The 6000-nt window shown below is 35.1% G+C and overlaps 1 long non-coding RNA gene across 1 annotated transcript in view; it reads right to left on the bottom strand.

Annotated features, from left to right (window-relative positions):
- Nucleotides 1-591: 591 nt before the first annotated feature.
- LOC138067495 (uncharacterized) overlaps nucleotides 592-6000 on the bottom strand; it is a 146117-nt gene continuing 140708 nt past the window's right edge. Inside the window, exon 4 of the long non-coding RNA XR_011141570.1 lies at nucleotides 592-683. This is a non-coding gene — a long non-coding RNA (uncharacterized lncRNA). The remainder of the gene's footprint in view (nucleotides 684-6000) is intronic.

Genomic DNA, 6000 nt, shown 5'->3' with positions numbered 1-6000 from the left:
GTCTCCTCAGCTATAGTTAGCTGGTTTTCCCTATGGCATTGCTATTTTTTACAACTTCAACTTATGAAGATGTGCATACTGAAATCCTTTGAATTAGTTGTCTTGCTAGGACTGACTGACCTCAAGGAATTTGGGTAACAGGGCAGCAGACTTTCAATCCCTGCTGTTAGGAACCAGCTTTGTCTGTCACCTGACCCCTTCAGTAACTGGTTTCTACCCTTAGTGATTGTGTAATTATTTACAAATAGAGTACAACTCATTGGAAGAGTTTTGCTCTCTAATGGTCAAATACGGTCAAATAATACTCAAGTATGGTCAAGTAATACTGAAAACTGAAATATTTCAATTATTTTGAACAAACAGTTAAAGAAGATCTTCCTATGTCCTTGAAAGGACACTAACGATGATCAGATTTAACATACTAAATACTTTTGTAAGCCACCCAGCACTAGATTCGCTTTATTCAGTACACAGACTGTGATTTTGCTTTAGAAATCTTTATAATTCCTGTGACCTATACAGTTGAGAAAAAAAATCCCACAGCTATACTTTTCCAAAAGCAGAACAAAGAGAAGAAATAACATACCTTTCACATGGGACTCGGTATTATCTGAAACCCTATAATCCAAATCTCATTCTGTTTCTTCACTTGGTTGAATGATTTCAGTAGGCGTGCCTGCAATCTAATCAATTTTAAAACAGCTGTAAAAATAGATTCCGTTCATTGAAGGACATCCTACTCATGGATTAACATCAAAGTTAGTACACAAAAAGGAGGTATGACGAATTAAAAATATCCTGATAGTACCATATGACTTACCCCAAGATGGTTTGTGATTTATCAGTTCTTTTGGGGGAACAGCTCCTTTGGAACCTACTGATATCATTGAGGAATAACATAACAAATCTTGCTTTATCTTGGAGCAGAAAAAGCTTAATTCCTCTGCCAAGAATATCTTGTGGAACATTATAATAACTGATGTACACTTATCTGGAACTTTTAAAGGGTGTTTACCTAAATAAAATACCATAATCTCTTTAGACATACAGAATATGTTATAGCTGAGATCAGCTAATAGTTTGTTCTTACGTCCGCTTTCTTGAGAACAAAGGATGTTTTTCTTAGAACTAATTCTCAGAATATAAGATACATCTCTGAATAGTAACAGCAATCATTCATGGTGCCTTGCTGGCAATACTATTTCTAGTGATGAATTACATTTCCCTTTCTTAAAACATGGTAAATATGCAAGGAGACGGTAAATATTCGTGGTAAATATGCAATATTAGGAGAAGTCTAATATGAAGCACCCTAAGAAAAACATCAAAGCATTTCGCAGTGCATTTCCTCCTGATTCTCAGAAACAAAGTATTAGTATTATTCTAGGTGTTACAGTGAACACACAAAAGGGGTTTCTGAACAAGAAAAAAATAATCCAACAGAAAAAAACAGCAAAATTCCTTCTCTTGTGGAATTCAAAGATGGAGTGATCAAGAATAGAAACACATTAGTGCAAAAATGAAGATTGTGCTTAGCCATACTTTAGCAAAGCAAGCTAAGTGTTTTTTTTATGAAATACAGTAGCACATACATTGTGAACCAGAAATTTCCTACACTTTTCAGTCCACTTCCTGTTTCTATGAATTGGCAGACCCTTCAGAGGAAATTACAAAGAGCTCCACAGTGAGCATACCTGAAATAATCTAAATAGGGGGAAAGTCCTTTTCCCTAACTCTCTAGAGGCTGATTTATGTTCATTAGCATGAAAATTTATGTATTCCAAATCTGAAATTTGTTAGGCATTAATGGTATCATATGGTAATGTGTTCCCTATGTTGAATATCCATGAGATGTTTTCTCTTCTTTCAGTTTGTTCATGTATTTTACTCTGGCCTTCTTCAGTCTATTGAAAGACCCAATCTTTTGTATTACTGAAATTTGCCAAAACATTTACGTTGCCCCAGTAACATATTTCTGAAACCTTTTTCTATTATTGATGTTATCCTTTTTGGGATAAGATGGTTAGAACTGAAATCAGTTTAAATGGAGAGTGTACTACTAATTTCTATAAATTCTGTATTATTTCCTTCTTACGCTTTATATACAATCAACTGTTAGTCATTTTGGAGGTAAAGACCTCCAAAACACGTATTTCCATTTCACTGCAGATATAACAGAAATTCATTTGATGCAGGATTTCTACATGTTTCTTGTTTCCAGGTCATCTCATTTTAACGCTCTGTGCTAAATACTTGTCTCATTCACACTTGTCTCATAACAACATTTATGTAATAGCTGTGTTTCCTATTGATCTAACGTGACAGCATTTGAATAGCTCCCTGTGCTAGTTATTGAATGTTTAACATCTGTGGAACTCTAGAAGCCTGTAGATTTTACTTTTCTTAGTAACAACAGATGTGGACTTACTTAGGAGACTGATAGCTCACCTTGTTGAATGATATAGCTGGGACCGGGTGCCTAGCCCACATTCCCATTCAGAATGTGGGCTATTGTCTTCTCTTAAAGCTATATACAAAATCGCTTTCTAAAAATGCTCCATATAATAAAAGTAAATGAAATGGGGAACTCCATGACATTTCAGAACCCTCCCCCCCCACCTATTTAACATTCAGCTTTACTTACATATAAAAGTAGTATCAGGAAAATATTTCATATAGCTTTGTCACCTTTTAATGCAGTTGAGTGGATAGAAAGAGGTTATAGGAAATTCTTCAAATCCAGAAGCATAGTTCAATCCGTAACTATAAATTTTAGTAGCTACTATATGCCCAGAGACTCAGAATCCTGAATCCTTTCTAATACCTAGTGTACATTTCATATGTAAGGTACCCTTTGAAAATAACATTGTCATTGGTTGAGAGTTCTCTCCCAGAATATTCTGTTGCATTCTTTTTTAGCATACAGTTTTACCACTCACAAAATCATAGAGAAGTTAATTTGAAAAGTTAATTGAATATCATTCTGCTACTCAGGATGACAAATGAAAATCCTCTCTTTCAGTATTACTTAAAGTTCTAAACCCGTACAAACAAAAACAAACTACATCTGTTAGAAATTGCAAGAGTACGGAAACAAGGTACTCTTGTGAATAAAAGTATTTCCTAGAAGGGCTGTGAATATCCCACAGGTTACCAGTGATTGCAAACTGTGGTTCGGACATCTCTGCTCTAGGTGACTACCAGATCTGGAAGGTCTATAATGTGCCAGCAGAAACTGCAGTGGAACCAATGCACCCTCTGTTTCCAAGTCATTATACTGCATAAGGATCAACAAGACTTTCACTTTGCAAGCAAACTACTGGGAAATATAGTGTTCTCTCCTGCTCAGACTAAATATAAAGCATTTTTCTCTGTTTACTCAGGTAATTATAAGAAAACTTCTTCTATTTGTGACAATAGGTAACAGTTTTAGGAATCATTTACTGCAGCTGATAATGTTCCAGTCACAAGCATTACCAGATATGAGGGGAGGTGTCAATTCCATTTGCTCTAATGTAAATTGCAGTTACTACAAAAACTGGTACTGGAAGTCCAGCACGTTCTCGTCTGTGCTGTTTCAAGGACGGGTTAGACTGCTGGATCCTTTCTCATACAGCCTATACGTAGAATGTAGAAATGATTCTATGGGAACAGTATCATCATTGACTGAGACTGTTCTCCTAGAACATACCACTACGCCTTTTTTTGCTTTTTCCCTCTATTCATATAAAATTAAAATTTAACTTAATAATTCACTTTATGTCACTCCACTATGGAAAGCTGACAAAACAAAGGGTTCCACATTTCTATCATTTCTAATGCCACGTTAATGTAGAAAAATATATTGCAGGGCACAAGCATGCCTCTACCTCACAAAAAACAGACGCAATTTGGCTGAAACTTAAGATATAATAAAAAAAAGGAATTTACATGCATATATAATCAATTATAATCTACATAGAATCTCTACTTAACTCATAATTCAGTGAATGCTATTTTCTGTCTTAACTGTTTCTATGAAGTTACAGTAGACTGAAGATCAAGAGAACTGTCAGTAGGCTGTTTCCTTGACAGACACTGAAGACCTTCATGTGTGAGGGTGATGACGGAAAAGCTAAAACTGTAGGCAGTTACAGTACTGCCTTTACATTCAATACTACCTCCAAGCAAATAGCTTTCCTTTTACACACTATGCACATTCTATCATTTTTAGAGATAATTAAAGCAATTATCAGGAATTGCAAGAAGTAAGATCTTACAGACAACATTCCAATAATTTAAAAAAGAATTTAATTATTTAATACATTTTTGCGGGTCATTTAAAAATGTTCGATAAATATTTGTCTTCAGAGACGTGGATTTCATTCAAGTTTTGAAATGACAGACTTGCACAGCAATAGCAGTGGTTCAAAGTATCAGTGCTTTCCTGGCAACACTGATATCACAGCATTAATGTTGTTTTAAGATTCTGCCTATGAGTGCAGCATATAGTTTATATTTAGAAAGGAAAACCCTATAGGGATTCCATAAATCTGCAAAATGGTCAGACTTCTTTCATGCTGTTATGGTCCACTGCACAGCAACATTGGTGTGTGTGACTCAGGAATAATAGTGCTAGGTCAGCTTCATATTAAAAAGCCAGAATATTTATTTGAATTGTTTTTTATTATGAAGAAAGCTTTTACTTTTGTGTACCGATTATTAATCTATAGTCATATTTTATTCCTTGTTTTCCTAGTGACTTTATAATATAACAGTCTGCTTTCCTTCTAGTTAAAAGAAAAGGTTTCATCTTAGACATTCAGACTGATGCAGCTGCTTTTTAAAATTTGTTGAAAGGTAAGCTGTTGTATGTTTGAATGGTAAAGCACAAGTGGCTGCAATTTTAATATCTACATTTCTGCGTATGCATCATGAGGTAATAGAAGGAAAGAATTAGTCATTCCAATGGTGGAGAAAGGCATACCCATGTTTGCTACATGTTTTTGCACTCAGGTAGCATCTCATGCATGTCATTTCATAGTCAAAGACAGAAACTGTTGCCATGTCATTCAAAATGAAATACTACTGTTGGGATAATTGTTGGCCATTGTTTAAATGGAGCTTAGATTGAGAACCATTACTAATTAGATCTTACTAAACACTGACCTACTTATCTCTAGCAGTAATAGTCCTGCTGCAAAACATTTTAACAAGCCATGTATAAAAAGTGAGGACTCATATACTGTACTAGTTGAGTAACATCTGTTTCTAGGTTCTGTTCAAAAGCACACCCTTCCAGCTACAAGTTAAATCTCTGTTCCAACATGAAAAAATAAACAGCTGTGATCCCCTTGAGTACCGAGCTACTCAGGCACTTTTGTGAGTCTCAGGGACACGCTGAGGTACATACACACGCACAGAGCCAAACAGTAGAATGTTAATTATCTTGATTAAAGGACAATTTGAACACTTGCATAGTATTTATTATAATTATCATTCCTAAATGCCGCAACACTAACTTGCTCACCATGAAGGAATTCAGGTGTATGTACAGCGCAAACAATCTGCTGCTTCCATCTGGAAAGTGCAATACAGCACAATTTTGGAATACCACACAAGAGCACTTTGTTTTCTTCTTATGTATAACTATTTTCAAAGTAACTATTCCGTTCATTTACGAACAGATGCATACATACTTGTTTTTATTTACCTGACCCATCTCTATTGACCCTGGTTTCAGTCAGGATGAGCACTGTAAAATGCTGCTTGAGAAAAATCTATATTCATTAATTTGGCACTTCTTACTTTCCACAAAAACATTCCCCACTCCCTAATTCTAAGCAGTGCCTGAACTTTTGCATGTGAACTGCAAACCAGACTTTTCCAGTGAGACACAATTCTTTAATGAGTCTTTCACCTTTCTATGTCTCACTTTAAAAGTTCATAAAGTATCTAACTGATGAAATATAATGGATTTCCAAAGTTTTCAAATGATATAAAACCATCTCATCATGAATA

Source organism: Struthio camelus, chromosome 5, assembly GCF_040807025.1.
Source record: "Struthio camelus isolate bStrCam1 chromosome 5, bStrCam1.hap1, whole genome shotgun sequence".
Taxonomy (NCBI): Eukaryota; Metazoa; Chordata; class Aves; order Struthioniformes; family Struthionidae; genus Struthio; species Struthio camelus.
This window is presented reverse-complemented; position numbering and strand designations above follow the sequence as displayed.